Source organism: Capricornis sumatraensis, chromosome 16 (genome assembly GCF_032405125.1).
Source record: "Capricornis sumatraensis isolate serow.1 chromosome 16, serow.2, whole genome shotgun sequence".
In the NCBI taxonomy this organism is placed as follows: Eukaryota; Metazoa; Chordata; class Mammalia; order Artiodactyla; family Bovidae; genus Capricornis; species Capricornis sumatraensis.
The window spans coordinates 74,405,504-74,424,545 of record NC_091084.1 but is presented as its reverse complement, the minus strand read 5'-3'; the positions used below and the strand labels follow the sequence as shown (position 1 = coordinate 74,424,545).

Below are 19,042 nucleotides of genomic sequence, written 5' to 3'. Positions count from 1 at the left end.
AAACATCCATGGTGACTGAGGATGCAGGCCACCGAGAGTGAAGAGAACCTGCCCACACAAATGAGGGGGACTCACCGAGCTGCTCGCCACTTCTGCAGACAGCAGTTTATTTTATAGACTTCATATATTGGGTTGGCCAAAAGTTCAATTGGGTTTTGCCATACCTTCTTATGGAAAAACCTGAATTTTTTTTTTTTTTTGATAGATAAGAGATGGATTTATTTACAGAGAAACACCCTCCACAGACAGAGTATGGGCCATGCAGAAGGCAAGAGCGACCCTGGGGGGAACACACTCCACACAAGTACGGGCCGTCACAGAAGGCGACAGCAGCCCCGACTGAACGTTTGCAAGAGTGCGTAAAAAGGAACCCGGGGCAATTACTGGAGATAACACTGGAAACACTTTCAGTGAACCTGGCTAAAATTAGTCTTGCCTGAAATGTAATACTGGCATGGAGATCTTCAAATAAGTAAGGACTTCTGGTGAAATCCATGTCTCCCAAAATACATTCTCAGTACACGACATACATTATAAGAAATATCCTGCCTACCAAACTTACTTAAGCTTTCTAATCTTAACAGATCAAATAACTTTTCTCCTATCAAAAAACCTTTAGGAGAATGCCATAAAGTGACATGTAGGCAAATATGAAGTCTTATCTTCACATGTATTTCTTCTCCTGCTCAAGCTAATTGTGAGTAAAATGCATCCTTCAAGAAAGTTGATATTATCTGTCATCTTAAGTAACCAACAATGAAAAAAGGGACACCAGCATTTTTATTTTTTATTGGCCGAGCCAAGCAATATGCAGGATCTTAGTTCCCTGACCAAGGCTTGAACCTTGGCCCTCTGCCGTGGAAGCAGAGAGTCCTAACCGCTGGACTATCAAGGAATTCTATGGGCACCTCATTTTTAAAGGACTTCATGACTGTTGCCTAAATATATATACTAGGACGAGAGAAACTATTAATACTTCTAAACTCTGTTTTAAGATATTATTAACTCAGAAAAGTTAAGACATCCACTGGTTTAGTCAAGGCCACATCACAGTTAAGCACCTAAGTTGGAACATGAACTCTGGATTCCTGCATACCATCAGTTCGGGAAGAAACAAACGCTATTTTGTTACAGAGAAGTCTGCATGCATGCCAGGCACAGGAATCTCAAACTTTCTATCTTGAATAACATTATGTCTTAATTAAAATAGCATTCTGACAAAGAGAGCATTCTTTTCCTAGAAACACTTCAAAGAAAGAAAACACATCCAGACTTCACCAACATAGAACCTGCTCTGCAGAACTCTCAACTCAGAGGTCAACTTTGGAGCTGCCACATACACTTTTCCAGGAAGGATGTGAATTTGAACCAACACCGTGTCATAATAGGAGAACACACTGCCAACTTCTAAACAGACAAAGTGATGTCTTCAAAGCCCAGGGGAATCGTTTCACCAGAAGTATCTGATGTGGCCAAATCTTCCAGGTAAAAAAAAGGAGACACTGTAAAAGGAGTCTGGCCAGAAGCATCTCCAATCTTCCTCCTTCTGTAATGCTGTAATCTCATATAGTTCAGATCAGCCGCTCAGTCGTGTCCGACTCTTTGAGATCCCATGGACTGCAGCACACCAGGCTTCCCTGTCCATCACCAACTCCTGGAGCTTGCTCAAACTCATGTCCATCGAGTCAGTGATGCCATCCAACCATTTCATCTTCTGTCATCCCCTTCTCCTCCTGCCTTCAATCTTCCCCAGCATCAGGGTCTTTTCCAATGAGTCAGTTCTTCGCCTCAGGTGGCCAAAGCATTAGAGTTTCAGCTTCAGCATCAGTCCTTCCAATGAATATTCAGGACTGACTTCCTTTAGGGTGGACTGGTTGGATCTCTGTGCGGTCCAAGGGACTGCAATCTCATGAAAGGTGGTATATATAATGATCATAGCACAGACAGCTAGCCCAGAGTAGGCCCTAAAAGGAAACTGTGCCCCTTGTTACCAGCGTGTACTCTTCTTTCAGGACACAGCACCACTAAGTATCCAGGCCCCCCTTAAGCTTACTGTGCTTGACAGTTGAGAGCAAAAAAATGCTAATACATTTTGAGGTCATCCAGTTCAACTCACCACACAGAAGTTTCTGGACAGTTCCAGCAATATTGTCAAGTACCTCAACTGGGAGCTTCTTTAGGGTAAAACAACTGTTCTAAAATTAGAGTTTCGTGATGACTGTAAGACTGTAAATTCACTAAAAACCATTCAACTATACACGTAAAATGAATGAATTGTAAAGTGTACAAATTATCCCTCAATAAAGCTGTTTTTTTTAAAGTAAATCTTAATAACCATATGGATACGAGTTAAAGAAGTGGAATCACAAAATACATTTGGTGTTACTTTATCAAACACAAGAAATAAAAGAGCTCTCAAAACGCTCTATGCATATCAGCTCATGGCCTGGAGCAAAATGAAGTAATAAAACAGGCATTCTTCCACTCAGTAGAGGGCATGTTAGTTTCTTGGATTGAGGCTGGGTGATGGGAACTCATGATGGAGTAAGAAAACAGGTATTTATATAAATAAACCCTTACCAGACAGTGTTATGAGACAGTAGGGTTAAGGACAGAGGGCACCAACACTTAGGAGAGGGACTAGTTATGTCTGGGGAAATAGGCAGAGCTTTGTTCAGTTACATTCTGAAAGAATAAGTAAGAGTTCACTAGGTAGGAAAAATCCTAATCAAGGGCATAGAATGTAAAACTTACAATGTATGCTACAGAATTTATGCACTAAAAAAGCTTTTTGTTGAATGGGTCAAGAATAGGGAGAAGTGAAAATAATGTGCATGCCATTATATACGCCCTGCAATCTGCCTGTCATACCACGTCAGACAGCTTCCCACGCTAGTACAGACAGACATCGGGCATGGTAACGGTTGCGGGGGATTCTTCTTCGTAGGGAGAGGCTATATGCATTTTTAGCAGTATCTGAACACATACTTTATTTAATACGTTTCATCAGGGGACCATAATGCTTAGGCTCATGTATTATAAGGAGGTCTCCAGCATTTTGTGAGGAGAAGTTGTTAAACAGTTCCCCCAATGTCCTGAGATCCCCAGAAACAAGATGAGGAAGAAGAAGACTGATAATAAAAAATGTTCTCACCCAGGGATCGGGGTGTGTACATGCCCATGTGCATTTGGGGTGAGGAGTGAAACTTGTTACGTGTGAAGCAGCCAAGTGGAGTGGACAGCGGGAGCCACTGACCACCACCTACCTTTCCTGCACAAAAGGAGAGGAGGAGGGATGGGATTCGCAGGCAGTGATCAATCTGGAGAACTACCAGGAAAGTCTATAAGATCTGCTGATGCAGTCCTTTATTCTGACCAGGGATCTCAGTACCACTTGACTATTTAATAACTCGTTGTGCAGAGTTTTAAAGTTAAATTCAGAGTTTGTTTTTTTTTCTTTCCCCAAGACATAAATGTACACACTTAAATACAGTCCAAAAAGAAACAGCACTTTAAGCTGGGCTGTTAAGGAAATAAAAATGTACACTTTGGGAGCTATTTTTTTCCTTATACTGTGTGCATGTCATCCATGAAATGTCTCCTTTCTGAATGGTAAAAACTACCCAGGAAATGATCAGAGACAAAATAAAACCTTGTAAGATATTATCTTATTTACAAAATTATATCAACAGCATGCTAAACATTAAGTCAGTCCTGATGGTTGTTAATGTGCGGATAGCTTCAAAATATATTCACTTTTTCTCCCAGTTTCATTTGAAATATAATCTACATAACTTTTTTACATCATGAAAGTGAAGGAGGAGAGGGAAAAAAGTGGCTTAAAACTCAACATTCAGAAAATGAAGATCATGGCCTCCGGTCCCACTAATTAATGACAAATAGATGGGGAAACAGTGGAAACAGTGTCAGACTTTATTTTCTTGAGCTCCAAAATCACTGCAGATGGTGACTGTAGCCATGAAATTAAAAGACACTTGCTCCTTGGAAGAAAAGCTATGACAAACCCAGACAGCATATTAAAAAGTAGAGACATTACTTTGCCAACAAAAGTCCGTCTAGTCAAAGCTATGGTTTTTCCAGTAGTCATGTATGGATGTGAGAGTTGGACCATAAAGAAAGCTGAGCAACAAAGAATTGATGCTTTTAAACTGTGGTGTTGGAAAAGACTCTTGCAAGTCCCTTGGACACCATGGAGATCAAACCAGTCAATCCTAAAGGAAATCAGTCCTGAATATTCACTGGATGGACTGATGCTAAAGCTGAAACTCCAATACTTTGGCCACCTGATGTGAAGAACTGACTCCTTGAAAAAGACCCTGATGCTGGGAAAGATTGAAGGTGGGAGGACAAGGGGATGACAGAGGATGAGATGGTTGGATAGCATCACCGACACGGTGGACATGAATTTGAGCAAGCTCCGAGAAGCCTGGTGTGCTGCAGTCTTGCAGAGTCGGACAAAACTGAGCGACTGAGCTGAACTTAAGGTACACATCATAAGGATATATGTATATATATTGTAAGATGATTACCACAATAAAGTTTAGTTAACATAAGAAATACAGAATGCTTTACCATCTGTGTGTCATCCTTGCACAGTTCAGTTCAGTTCAGTCGCTCAGTCGTACCCGACTCTTTGCGACCCCATGAATCGGAGCACGCCTTGCACAGGGGCCATGCGAATCTTCCCTGTATCATTTCAATTAAAGTATCTCTGCTGCTGAAGTAAGTCTTTCTGTCCTTGTTATTCAGTCACTAAGTTGTGTCCGATACTGTGGACTGCAGCCCATCAGGCTCCTCTGTCCCTAGGATTTCCCAGGCAAGAATACTGGAATGGGAAGCTACTTCCTTCTCCATAGTCTTTATCCAAGTGAATTAAAACTCAAGAAGTTTTAATAACACAAGGGAAGAAGCAGTGTTTTCAATGCCTGGCTATTAAAGGGCCAGAAATACTTGTTGCAATCCTCATTTGAACAAATGATTCATCATCAAAGATGGAAATTCATGCATGAAAAGGTTAAATTCTTTTGTATTGGTCATTGGCTTCTCCTCTTAAATTCTGTTTCTAAATTATTTCTCCTTGCCATAAAATACAGTATCTTCTTGGATCTGCCAGACATAACAACACTGAAAAGCCTAGGAAGAGTTAACCTGAAATCCACAGGCTTTTATAAGGCTGATTAATGCCTTCGTCTATACTTAAATTATCTTTCTTTCTACTCAGAATATACGTCATAATAAATTCAATTTCAAGCATTCTTTGTTGGGGTATGTGCATACACATAATTCTTAATATTCTGTGTGTAAGTAGAGTGGCTTCACTACGTTAACATCAAATTAAATTCTCTTTAACGTCACGTCTTACATAGGATATTTAAATTAAGCTATTAGCAGTCTCATTTTACTTTATATGCATCAATTGGTATCTGAATGGCTGGTTATTTATACCATATACCAAGTGTTTCTGTGAAATCTCACTATCTGAACTCCATCTCACAGTTTACAAGCTGTTTCTGGAGTTAACTCAATATACTAATTTTAGGCCATCTGCAGGTGATAACTGCTGTACCAGGAAAAATTTTGTTCCTCTTAAGATACTGCTAAAATAAGGTTACCATAACTTGTAAGTTCAGTGGTTAAAAATATCAAAAATAGTAGTAAAAATGACTTCTATACTTGTTTTCTTCTACGTTATTTCCAAAAGTATACAGCAGACAATATCAAATTAATTCTTTCCTCAAAAGTAAATAAAAGTCCTATAATAGCACCTCTATGACAATGGCAGCTTCAGATTCTTGCGGAAAAAAACAAATGTTTCCTATTTATAGAGACATATTTTTTAGGGACAGTTGCATCAATCCTTCCACAAAAAAGTCCTAGAAGCCTAACTCAAAGGGAGAAAGGCCGATACATGCTCTTTCACACCAAGATATTATATCACTCTGCATGCAAGCCTGGCATAGTCTTCACCAATGATAGCTCAATTGAGAATTCCTCTTGGGGACACCACATATTCTATTTCAAGAGTTATATATTTACGGCCACAGCTATGTATGTTCTGGCTGGGAAATAAGTAACAGGCTGATGTAGCTCATACAAAAATCAAAGTCAGTATTATTAGATCATTCAGTTGAGATAAGCTGACTCAAAAATGCACTGGCTGACCTAGAAAGTTCTTTAAAATGTTATATTAAAATGTATCCATCTTAGTATTCTGAAATATTTCTTCTATTTTTGGCAACTGCTTGCATTGTTTTTGCAATCAGAAGAGCCCCCACAACTAATGTTATTTCTAAAAGAAATTAACAAGAATAAAATTTTTTCTTTTTCACTTCTCTGGCATCAGTAATCAAGAATTTGTAGGAAGAATCTTATTTTATACTCAAAAGCCAATCCAAGTTTCCTACTTTTTAGTTTGGTATGAAAACCGATGCCTACACAAGTGAATCATGCATATTATTTTACAAGCAAATTATTTTTATATCATGTAACCTCTTGTGTTTCATCATTTTTTGGGAGAGAACAGTATAAAGAAAACATTATTGCATAATGCTCAAAGAGATAACTAAAAACCCAAATGAAAAGATTAAAATTCAAGATACTTTAGTTAAAATAAGAAAACGATACTGACACCTGTATCACCATTACATATAAATAGGAGGTCCAGGAATCCAGGCTTCTTGTACAAATAGTTAGGACACCACAAATAGCCACTTTGTCCCTGCTGCCCTGCCCCCTACCCTAGAGAAACCTGCATGGAGTAAACAGGATCTGAATTCAAGCAACTGAAAAATGAACCCACACAAATGAAAAGGAAACAGATACAAATGCCTTAAGCAAATTTTTAGTGGGAATCATTAACAATAACTTTTTAAAACCACAGTATAATAGTGCAAAGAATTACATAAAGTAACAACGATGTCACACAATGCCTGTTTTGGAGAAATTCAGTGGTAACTCCACTGGAGGTCATGCTAGAATGACACAGCACACATTTCCTTTGATGAAATGTATAATTTCAGCTCTGGCACCAAGAATACAACTTAATTATAAATTCTTAGAATCTCATACGTATGGCTAACAGAATGCTTACCACGCGGGGGGTAAGAAGCTTAATGAGATTGGGTTTTTAGACGGCTTTGAGATCTGAGTATTATTTGCCTCTCCTCTACCAATGTTTAGGTCTTTGTGAAAGTCATCAGCCCTTCTTGTCAAGGTTATCAACCCTCTTTTGCCATTTCCCCCGTCCCATATTACTGAACTTTAAATTCAACCCCATACTATAAAAAACAATACTTTTTCTTGGATAATAAATTCTGGTTTAATTTTTTTTTTAATGACTTAACAAAAGAAAAAGAAAAAGAGAAGAACTTTCCAGAACAGAAAACTGGATGCCAACTAATAATGAAGAATCTAAAGCCATAATTTTTAAACTCTAAACAACAATGAAAATAAAAAGAACATATATACCATCACACACTGTTTTTCCAAGTTTGTTGTTCAGTCATTAAGTTGTGTCTGACTCTTTGTGACCCCTGGGACTGCAGGTCACCAGGCTTCCCTGTCCTTCACTATCTCCCGGAATTTGCTCAAACTCATGCCCACTGAGTTGGTGATACTATTCAACCAATATACTGAGAGTTTCTATTACTGATCTTTTCTCCAAATAAGCTGACTTCTCCAAAAGTGACAGATTTGGAGGAGAAAAGAAGCCCTAAGTTTCTCACAGAGATTTTTACACGTTCACTCATTTATAACGCATTTCTTCTTTAAACAAGCTTTACTTGGAGCTACAAAGAATCTTGGAATCTCCAACTACTCCCTCATTTTGTAAAGATGAAAATTGTGGAAAGAGTGGTGGTCGTGTATTTTGGTAAAACCATTATTTTGTATTTGTGCCTGAAGCAGCCCATTACTCTGAGACTCTTAGGGCTAAATATGCTCCCCAATTTGGAAACTGTTAAGAGCTTAATGATAACTGCTTTCAAATGGATTTAAAGGCTCTAGATATTAACCTGGAATGTGTTTCTTCTGAAACCCTGGGCAGGGGCAGTGGTGAGAAGCATACTCTCCTTCCTACAATTGATTAATTTCCTGTTGTGTTAACTTGAATTCTTGGGGCCGAGTCAGAGGATAACTTCTTAGCATAATCCCTAAATTAAATACCACTAGACTGCTAAACAGACTTCTCTGGTGGCTCAGATGGTAAAGCATCTGCCTACAATGTGGGAGAGCTGGGTTCGATCCCTGGGTCAGGAAGATCCCCTGGAGAAGGAAATGGCAACCCACTCCAGTACTCTTACCTGGAAAACCCCATGGATGGAGGAGCGTGGTGGGCTACAGTCCATGGGGTCGCAAAGAGTCAGACACAACTGAGCGACTTCACTTCACTTCAGACTGCTGAACAGATTCTCCTGATGGATTTCCAAATTAATAGAGGGCTCCCCCTACTGGTACTATGTGACATACCAGAGGCAAATACATGTTTTTTTAAAAAAGTAAACAATATTTTTCTTGTGTGTTTTCATCTGTCCATCCATCCAAACCTTTATTACTATTATCTACTCCATGGGCAGGACATAGCATTATGGCTAAAGTGATATACAGTGAATATATAGTTGTATAATGAGAAAAAAAAATTGGCTTTTCAAAAGCAGGCAAAGGGTCTCATATTCCAAGTGATTTGCTTTCAGACAATCATAGGGATGGAAGAGATGGATTTAAGTCAAAGACATTCCAATTCTTTAAGTCCTCCAAGCAAGCAATGATTCAGTATGAGTAGGCTAAATACTTGGAATTACTGAACAGGGGGGAACCATGAACTCAAATACCTAAAAGGGCCAAGTGGGTGAAAGAACAGTGAGGTGGGTCAGACAATAGGGGCGAGTGGGGACTGCGGTGATCTGGAGAGTGCAGGCCCGACTACTGAGCACACTCCGCTGTCATTCAGCTCTGATCACTCGCTGCCAAGCAGCAGTTCAGGTCTGTGTCACCCTCCTTTCAAAATTTTCCCAAGAGAAGCTAGAAAGCTGGGAAATGTCCTAATTTTGAACACACTGCTGGAGCCAACCAAAATATATTAGTAGCCCACGTCCAGCCCACAGACTATGGATTTGTAACCTCTGACCCAGAATCAGAAGGAACTCACCTTCCACCCACTCCCCTTCTGGAAGATCCAAAGCTTAGGAAGTTCTCACAGCTCACTTCAGGGTAAATATCAGCATCCGATCTAAGGCTAACCTTTCAGAGGTTGTGTGATGTAAGTGTGTGTGATCCTTATTTCTAAAGGACTAGAATTTTCTTTTTTAAAATTTATTCACTCATTTATTCAAAAAGCATTTGCTGTACACCTGCCATATGTGAGAGCTAGGGCTGGGAAATGGCAGAGAAAGAAAAGGACGTGGTCCCAGACCTCACAACCTCTAGAGACACTCAACGAAGAATGAAATGCTAAGGGAAAGGGACACACACAGCATGCAATGAAATAGCACAGCTGAGAGACTTCATGGAGCCTGGGAGGCTCCCTGCCCCTTCCCCACCGCTGAGTGTGTAATGCTTCAGCTGAGAACTGAAGAGTGAGGAGAATTAGTAAAGCAGGAGACGAGAGTCTTCTATGCAGAGGGCCCAGCCCGAGGGGACGCTGGACTGAGACTAGTTCAAGAGACTGAGCGCAGCACTTGGAGGAGAGAGACCTGAGTTCAAAGGGAGACGTGGGGAGGAGCCAAATCAACATAGGCACTTCCCAGGAGGTCACGTGAAAGGTTCTGGACTTGAGGGAAAGAAGTCACGGAGGGGTTTAACAGTGGTGTGATACGACCCAGAGTACAATAATAACACTTTGGCTGGAGCACGGAGACTGGACTGGAGAAAGATAAGCTGGCTGGTTAGGCTACTTAAGTGGTTCTCACTGAGAAATGTAAGGTGCTTGGAATCTGCAACGAATAACTGGGTGAGTTGATTTGCAGAACAGTTAGGAGGCTGAGCTAACTGGCCTTGAGAGAGAGAGAGAAAGAGAGAGAGAGAGAGAGAGAGAGAGAGAGAGAGAGTGTGTGTGTGTGTGTGAGCTAACTGGCCTTGAGAGAGAGTGTGTGTGTGTGTGTGTGTGTGTGTGTGTGTGTGTGAGCTGATTTGCAGAACAGTAGGTTGAGCTAAATGGCCTTGATATTGTGTGTGTGTGTGTGTGTGATGTCTGGAAGAAATCATTGGGTGAGCTGATTTACAAAACAGGAGGTTGAGCTAACTGGTCTTGATTGTGTGTGTGTGTGTGTGTGTGTGTGTGTGATGTCTGGAAGAAATCATTGGGTGAGGTGATTTACAAAACAGTTAGGAGGTTGAGCTAACTGGTCTTGATCGTGTGTGCGTGTGTGTATGCGATGTCATGCTTCCCTTCTCCATGTTAAACATCTCTACTTCTTTCAGCTACTTCACTTTGGCTGATTATCTAATGAAGGAAGAATTAAATTTTGATCCCCTGCTTAAGACTCTTCCTCCCCATTCCCAAATAAAATAAGACTGAGTGGTACTTCACTGTAACTGGAAATTGTTAATAAATTTTACCTTGGATCCCCACCCACCTATTTCTCTGCTCTGAGAAAGGTAACAAAGAAAGTAGGACAGCCCCTGTATTTGTCAGAATGATAGTCTGGAAATTTCCTAAGGGATCTCAGTATAGGTAGGGCCACTCCCTATTGTCCAGCATATTCACCAAGCCCAGTAGCAGCTTCAGTGCCCAGCACCTTCAGAAGGGATGGCTTTCGCATTCTTAGATAAGCTATGGAAAAGGCTTGGGCTGTGTTCATTTGAAAAGGAGTGAAGAGTCTATGGTGTCCTTGAGGTTCTTATACTGTCATTAAAGGAATCAAAGAACCATCAGGCCTCGAGAAGGAAGGCAATTTTCAGTTTGGCAGATGTTACAACAAGTGATCTCAAATCAGTGACAAACGGCACGGAGAAAATCCATTTCGGAACTAGTCTTTGGATTTGGTGCTGAGTATGCTACCGATTGAAAGTGGACTTGGATCGATATATACCTGCCTGGAGTTGTGGCCTGTTCCCCCTTTTCTATGATTTCTCTAATAATAACCAATAGCAATACCACAATTTCACCTGCAAACTCTTTCAGTATTCCGAGATGGAAACTTCTTCCAGGCATAGTGAAGTGAAAGTCGCCAGTCATGTCCAACTCTTTGAGACCCCATGGACTGTAGGCTGCCCAGCTCCTCTATCTAAAGGATTCTCCAGGCAAGAATAATGGAGCGGGTAGCCGTCCCCCTTCTCCAGGGGACCTTGCCAACCCAGGGATCGAAACTAGGTCTCCTGCGTTGCAGGCGGATTCCTGACCATCTGAGCCACCAGGGAAGCCCCTCCAGGCATAAAACCCGAACTACTGTAGAAGTGTGTGGCTTAATATCTGGAGATTTAATTATCTCTTAAACTCTTACCATTTCTGGTCTGAAGGTCATTGATCTTGAGGAGAAATGAGCCTTAACCTTAGATTTTAGTCACAGAACATCTGAAATCACAAGAAAGCCCTGGCCAGGAGGACCTTTCTTCCAGTTGAAGGCTGATCTACTGGCCATATCAGTCACCTTCATGCAGAATTTTCACACCATTGCTCTCCTGACCTTGGCACTTACCGCTCTGCAGGGAATAAGAACAAGACTGAATTTAACCCTGAAGGTACTAACAGCAAAACTACAAAGCAGGCAACAAGGCTTCTAAATACCTCTTAGATTACCTCAACTAACCTGGTAAAGGGAAAGCCCAGTTAAGCAAGTCACTGAGAGAGAAAAAAAAGGAATAATTCTAAATTATTGAATAAGATGAAAAGTGAAACAATCAGATGGGACTGGAGGGGTCTAGAGTCACCGCTATTTTTGTTAACATTTCTTCCCCCATATCTGTGGACCACTCATCGCCACTTCATCCGGTGATGACCTGTAAATCCTTTGGCCAGGATATTGCAGTTTTATTATTCCTCTGTTGGAATGCGGGACTTCGATGATTTTTTATCATCATGTGACCTATTGATACAGGGACAGGAACGCACGGACCAGGCACTAACCCTGGAATGTCAAGCCAGGTCATTCAATGGTCTGGTACAGCACAAAACTTCCAACCAGATGCTGGGCCCTGCCCACAAATATCTCCAAATTAGGGACACAAACCCAAGGTCACAGGGCAAGCTCATCTCTCCAACCTTTCTGGGCATGCTTCTCAGCCAGTCAGCTTCTAGCATGTGGTTTGCTGAGGAGATAAAACTTGAACCAACCCTGATGGACAGAAGATGTCATTCTCTTTCATATATAAGCCTTTTTCAACACACTTATTAAGGCATTAGGCCATAAACATCCATGCCCTGGGTCCCCTGATGTCCAACCACCAGAAAACCTTATAAGATTCTAGACCAATTTTCATCTCCTTCTAAGTTAACCTGGAGCTCCAAACAGCCGCTGCTACTGAAAACGTAATCCTGGATCCGCAACATAACCCAGTCAACTGAAGGACAACAGAAACAATTCATCAAAATGCACTGTAGGGCAAATCACAGCAGCACGAAAGAACACTAAACCTGGGAGCTTCAGACACAAGACTCCATCAAGGTGAATGCCCCTTCTCAGTATAAACAAGATCAAAACACATGCCTTTAAATACACACTGCCATGCCATTCTGCCACTAGAGCTGTCTTTCTAAAATGTACACCAGATCACACCTTATTTCTACTTTAAGGCTCTCTGCCCTCTTGAGCACAGCACTCAAGGACCTGAACAATCCTGTCCTAACTTACTTTCCTGGCCTCTGGTAAGCCACTGCACACCACTCACCTCAAGCTGTTAGAGTCAAACTATTGCCATACTTGAACAGTCAGTCAAACGTGCTACAAACGAGCCGGATCCTGCCTACGGTACAATGAAAACTGATTGGCTGTCCTGTAGATGGTACTAATTCCGTGATAAATAAATCAAGCATTTTGAACTGTTTTTCCACTAAAAGCTCCCATCACAAATGGACAGGAAAATACATATTTACATGAAAGATAAATTAAAATATTCTTCATTCTTTGGCTACATGAAGAAGCATTTCTGAATAGCAAACTCCCTTAGTGCTCTGCAAATGGGATTTGACTTCCAAAAAGAGGTTAACAGACAAAATTTTAAAGCATATACCCATCTCTTCTGCTGGTGATACTTCTTGTCAGTATGGCTCACAATATGATAGGGGATGATGTTTAGTAAGTTTGGCGTTTGTCTCCACTGACTCCTTTCGTGGGAAAAAGCATCTATGCCCATGGAAAAAAAGAAGGTGGAAGAAGAACAACGGAGAGCATTTTATCATCTGTCAAGATACCAGGACTGATGTCTTGCTATTATTTCATCATTATGGTAAAGAAAACTAAGGATCCTCTCCAGTGCGGTGGACTGGTGGTGCTTCATCCATGCTTCCCACCCCTGCACTACTCATCTGTAAGCAGGGCCATGAGGTGAGCACCACCAGTACACGCTCACTGGTGCTCAGATGCTGCTCGGAGGATGAGGTGTGTGACCACAGAGCAGAGCAAGCTGACCGGTTCTCAGAGATCAAGGTCAGGACCTTGGCCTTTTTATCACTACTACTCTGTAGACTGCCAGTCCAAAGTGTATGCTTTGGGAGACAGAGGCTGCCAGGGTTTCTCTTTTTTTGTACAATTTTTTTTTCTTTTACATTGGAGTATTTGTTTTACAATGCTGAGTTAGTTTCTGCAGTGCAATGGAGTGAATCAGCTACGTGTATGTATATATATATATATATATATATATATATATATATATATATATATATATCCCCTCTCTTGTTGGACCTCCCTCCTTTCCCCCGGCCCTGTCATCCCACCCATCTAGGCCATCGCAGAGCGTCACAGGTAGGTCATCGTATAGCTCGCTGCGCTATACGGCAGCTTCCCGCTACCTGTTTTACAGCTGGTAGTGTGTTTATGTCAAACCGAGTCTCCCAGTTCAGCCCACCCTCCCCATCCCCCACCATGTCTACACGTCCATGCTCTTCAACTGTGTCTCCATCCCTGCTCGGGAACTAGGTTCATCTGTACCATTTTTCCATATTCCACACACATGTGGTTAATATATGATGCTTGTTTTTCTCTTTCTGACTTACTTCAGTCTGTATGGAGATTGCAGGAGAAGATACTAATTAATGGATATAGAGCAACAACTTTACACTGTTTCTCTGACAGAGGAATTAAAGTGACCAGGAGACTAATGTGGAGCTAGTAAAATGCAATTTAAAAACACTTCAACATGTTTTTCATCATTACTTTATTATGATATATTATGAAACACATGTACATAATATAACTCACTATTTTTTTAAATTAATTTATTTATTTTAATTGGAGGCTAATTACTTTCCAGTATTGTAGTGGTTTTTGCCATACACTGACATGAATCAGCCATGGGTGCACATCTGTTCCCCATCCTGACCCTCCCCCCCACCTCCCTCCCCATCCCATCCGTCAGGGTCATCCCAGTGCACTGGCCCTGAGCACCCTGTCTCATGCATTGAACCTGGACTGGCGAGCCATTCCACATATGGTAATATACATGTTTCAATGCTATTCTCTCAAATCATCCCACCCTCGCCCTCTCCCACAGAGTCCAAAAGTCTGTTCTTTACATCTGTGTCTCTTTTGCTGTCTCGCGTATAGGGTCATCGTTACCATTTTCTAAATTCCATATATGCGTTAATATACTGTATTGGTGTTTTTCTTTCTGACTTACTTCACTCTGTATAATAGGCTCCAGTTTCACCCACCTCATTAGAACTGATTCAAATGCATTCTTTTTAATAGCTGAGTAATATTCCATTGTGTATATGTACCACAGCTTTCTTATCCATTTGTCTGCTGATGGACATCTAGGTTGCTTCCACGTCCTAACTATTGTAAACAGTGCTGTGATGAACATTGAGGTACAGGTGCCTCTTTCATTTCTGGTTTCCTCAGTGTGTATGCCCAGCAGTGGGACTGCTGGGTCGTATGGCAGTTCTATTTCCAGTTTTTTTAAGGAATCTCCACACTGTTCTCCAGAGTGGATGTACTAGCATGCATTCCCACCAACAGTGTAAGAGGGTTCCCTTTTCTCCACACCCTCTCCAGCATTTATTGTTTGTAGATTTTCTGATAGCAGCCATTTTGGCTGGCATGAGATGGTACCTCATTGTGGTTTTGATTTGCATTTCTCTGATAATGAGTGACGTTGAGCATCTTTTCATGTGTTTGTTAGCCATCTGTATGTCTTCTTTGGAGAAATGTCTCTTTAGTTCTTTGGTCCATTTTTTGGTTGAGTCATTTATTTTTCTGGAATTGAGCTGCAAGAGCTGCTTGTATATTTTTGAGATTGTCAGTTGCTTTGTTTGCTATTATTTTCTCCCATTCTGAAGGCTGTCTTTTCACCTTGCTTATAGTTTCCTTCATTGTGCAAAAGCTTTTAAATTTAATTAGGTCCCATTTGCTTATTTTTGCTTTTATTTCCATTGCTCTGGGAGGTAGGTCATAGATGATCCTGCTATGATTTATGTCAGAATGTTTTGCTTATGTTTTCCTCTAGGAGTTTTACAGTTTCTGGTCTTACATTTAGATCTTTAATCCATTTTGAGTTTATTTTTGTGTATGGTGTTAGAAAGTGTTCTAGTTTCATTCTTTTACAAGTGTTTGACCAGTTTTCCCAGCACCACTTGTTAAAGAGATTGTCTTTTCTCCATTGTATATTCTTGCCTCCTTTGTCAAAGAAAAGGTGTCCATAGGTGTGTGGGTTTATCTCTAGGCTTTCATTTTGTTCCCTTGATCTATATTTCTGTCTTTGTGCCAGTATCATGCTGTCTTGATGACTGGCTTTGTAGTATAGCCTGAAGTCACGCAGGTCGATTCCTCCAGTTCCATTCTTCTTTCTCGAGGTTGCTTTGGCTATTTGAGGTTTTCTGCATTTCCATACAAATTGTGAAATTATTTGTTCTAGTTCTATGAAAAATACCATTGGTAGCTTCATAGGGATTGCATTGAATCTATAGATTGCTTTGGGTAGTATACTCATTTTCATTATATTGATTCTTCTGATCCATGAACATGGTATATTTCTCCATCTATTTGTGTCATCTTTGATTTCTTTCATCGGTGTTTTATAGTTTTCTATATATAAGTCTTTTGCTTCTTTAGATAGATTTATTCCTAAGTATTTTATTCTTTTCATTGCAATGGTGAATGGAATTGTTTCCTTAATTTCTCTGTTTTCTCATTGTTAGTGTATAGGAATGCAAGGGATTTCTGTGTGTTAATTTTATATCCTGCAACTTTACTATATTCATTGATTAGCTCTAGTAATTTTCTGGTGGAGTCTTTAGGCTTTTCTATGTAGAGGATCATGTCATCTACAAACAGTGAGAGTTTTACTACTTCTTTTCCAATCTGGATTCTTTTTATTTCTTTTTCTTCTCTGATTGCTGTGGCTATAACTTCCAAAACTATGTTGAATAGTAGCGGTGAGAGTGGGCACCCCTGTCTTGTTCCTGACTTTAGGGGAAATGCTTTTAATTTTTCACCATTGAGGATAATGTTTGCTGTGGGATTATCATATATGGCTTTTATTATGTTGAGGTATGTTCCTTCTATTCCTGCTTTCTGGAGGGTTTTTATCATAAATGGATGTTGAATTTTGTCAAAGGCTTTTTTTGCATCTACTGAGAAAACCATATGGTTTTTATCTTTTAATTTGTTAATGTGTTGTATTACATTGATTGATTTGCAAATATTGAAGAATCCTTGCATCTCTGGGATAAAGCCCACTTGGTCATGATGTATGATCTTTTTAATGTGCTGTTGGATTCTGTTTGCTAGAATTTTGTTAAGGATTTTTGCATCTATGTTTATCAGTGATATCGGCTGGTAGTTTTCTTTTTTTGTGGCATCTTTGTCTGGTTTTGGTATTAGAGTGATGGTGGCCTCGTAGAATGAGTTTGGAAGTTTACCTTCTGCAATTTTCTGGAAGAGTTTGAGTAGGACAGGTGTTAGCACTTCTCTAAATTTTTGATAGAATTCACCTGTGAAGCCACCTGGTCCTGGGCTTTTGTTCGTTGGAAGATTTTTGATTACAGTTTCAATTTCTGTGCTTGTGATGGATCTGACAAGATTTTCTATTTCTTCCTGGTTCAGTTTTGGAAGGTTATACTTTTCTAAGAATTTGTCCAAGCTGTCCATTTTATTGGCATAAAGTTGCTGACAGTAGTCTCTTATGATCCTTTGTATTTCTGTGCTGTCTGTTGTGATTTCTCCATTTTCACTTCTAATTTTGTTGATTTGATTCTTCTCCCTTTATTGCTTGATGAGTCTGGCTAATGGTTTATCTATTTTATTTATCTTCTCAAAGAACCAGCTTTTAGTTTTGCTGATTTTTGCTACAGTCTCCTTTGTTTCTTTCTCATTTATTTCTGCCCTCATTTTTATGATTTCTTTCCTTCTACTAACCCTGGGGTTCTTCATTTCTTCTTTTTCTAGGTGTAAAGTTAGGTTAGGTTTTTCTTTTTTCCTCTCTGCTTCATTTATTTCCACCATTCTATCTTCTACCTCACTTATCCTCTCTTCTGCCTCAGTTATTGTACTGTTGGTTCCCTCCAGAGTGCTTTTGATCTCAGTTATAGCATTATGCATTATTGACTGACTCTTTTTAAAATTTCTTCTAGGTCCCTGTTAGACATATCTTGCATCTTCTCAATCCTTGTCTTCAGTCTATTCATCTGTAAATCCATTTTGTTTTCAAGACTTCAGATCATCTTTACTATCATTATTCTGAGTTATTTTTCAGGTAGACTCCCTATCTCCTCCAATTTTGTTTCATTTGGTGGGCATTTATCATGTTCCTTTACCTGCTGAATATTTCTCTGCCTTTTCATTTTGTTTAGATTGCTGTGTTTGGGGTGGCTCTTCTGTATGCTGAAAGTTTGTGATTCATCTTTACTGTGGAGGTTCCTCCCTGTGGGTGGGGTTGGATGAGTGGTTTGTCAAGGTTTCCTGGTTAGGGACGCTTGTGTTGGGTGTTCTGGTGGGTGGAGCTGAATCTTTTCTATGGAGTGTCAAGTAGTGAGTTTTGAGGTGTCTCTGGGTTTTGACTTTTGGCCGCCTGAATTTTAATGCTCAGGGTTATGTTCCTGTGTCACTAGAGAATTAGCGTGGTATGTCTTGCTCTGAAACTTGTTGGCTCTTGGGTGGAGCTTGGTTTCAGTGTAGGTATGGAGGCTTTTGGATGAGCTCTTGTCGATTAATGTTCCCTGGAGTCAGGAGTTTTCTGGTGTTCTCAAGTTTTGGATTTAAGCCTCCTGCTTCTGACTTTCAGTCTTTTTCTTATAGTAGCCTCAAGACTTCTCCATCCATACAGCACCAATGAAAAAACATCTAGGTTAATGGTGAAAAGATTCTCCACAGTGAGGGACACCCAGAGAGGTTCACAGAGTTGCATGGAGAAGAGAAGAGAAAGGAGGGATATAGACGTGACCAGGAGAAGAGGGGGAATCAAAAGAGGAGAAAGCAATTTAGCAGTAATCAATTCCCTATGTGCTCTCCACAGTCTGGAAACTGGAGCAAACTGGTTTTGCCCCAGCTCACCGTGCATGTGCTTTCCCGGTCTACGTTGCTCAGGCTCCAGGTTGCTCTGCAGGGGAACTGTCCAAATCAGGCCCTGGGTTTTGTGCACTTCCCAGGTCTAAACTGCTCAGGTTCAGGTTCTTGGGTACTCCACAAAGGCACAGATTCGGCTGCGCATGCATTTTGTGCCCTTCCCAGGTCCGAGTAGCTCAGGCAACCAGGTGCTTGGCAAGCACACTGTCCCAGGTGGTCTGTGCATCTTATCACCTCCCCGGTCCCAGCCACTCAGTTTCCCAGGTGTGTCGCAAGAGCACCATCTCAGGTGTCCTCTGGGAAGCTGCTCTCTTGCTCCAACCCTCCTGGCAGATGTCAACCATCCAGGATCCCAGGAAGACTTGGTT

The 19,042-nt window shown here is 40.7% G+C and overlaps 1 protein-coding gene and 1 pseudogene across 1 annotated transcript in view; both read right to left on the bottom strand.

The window, feature by feature from the left end:
* Nucleotides 1-19,042, bottom strand: part of HSD17B12 (hydroxysteroid 17-beta dehydrogenase 12) — a 168,700-nt gene that overhangs the window by 26,191 nt on the left and 123,467 nt on the right. The window lies entirely within an intron of this gene.
* LOC138093340 (U6 spliceosomal RNA) lies at nucleotides 4,680-4,747 on the bottom strand (annotated as a pseudogene).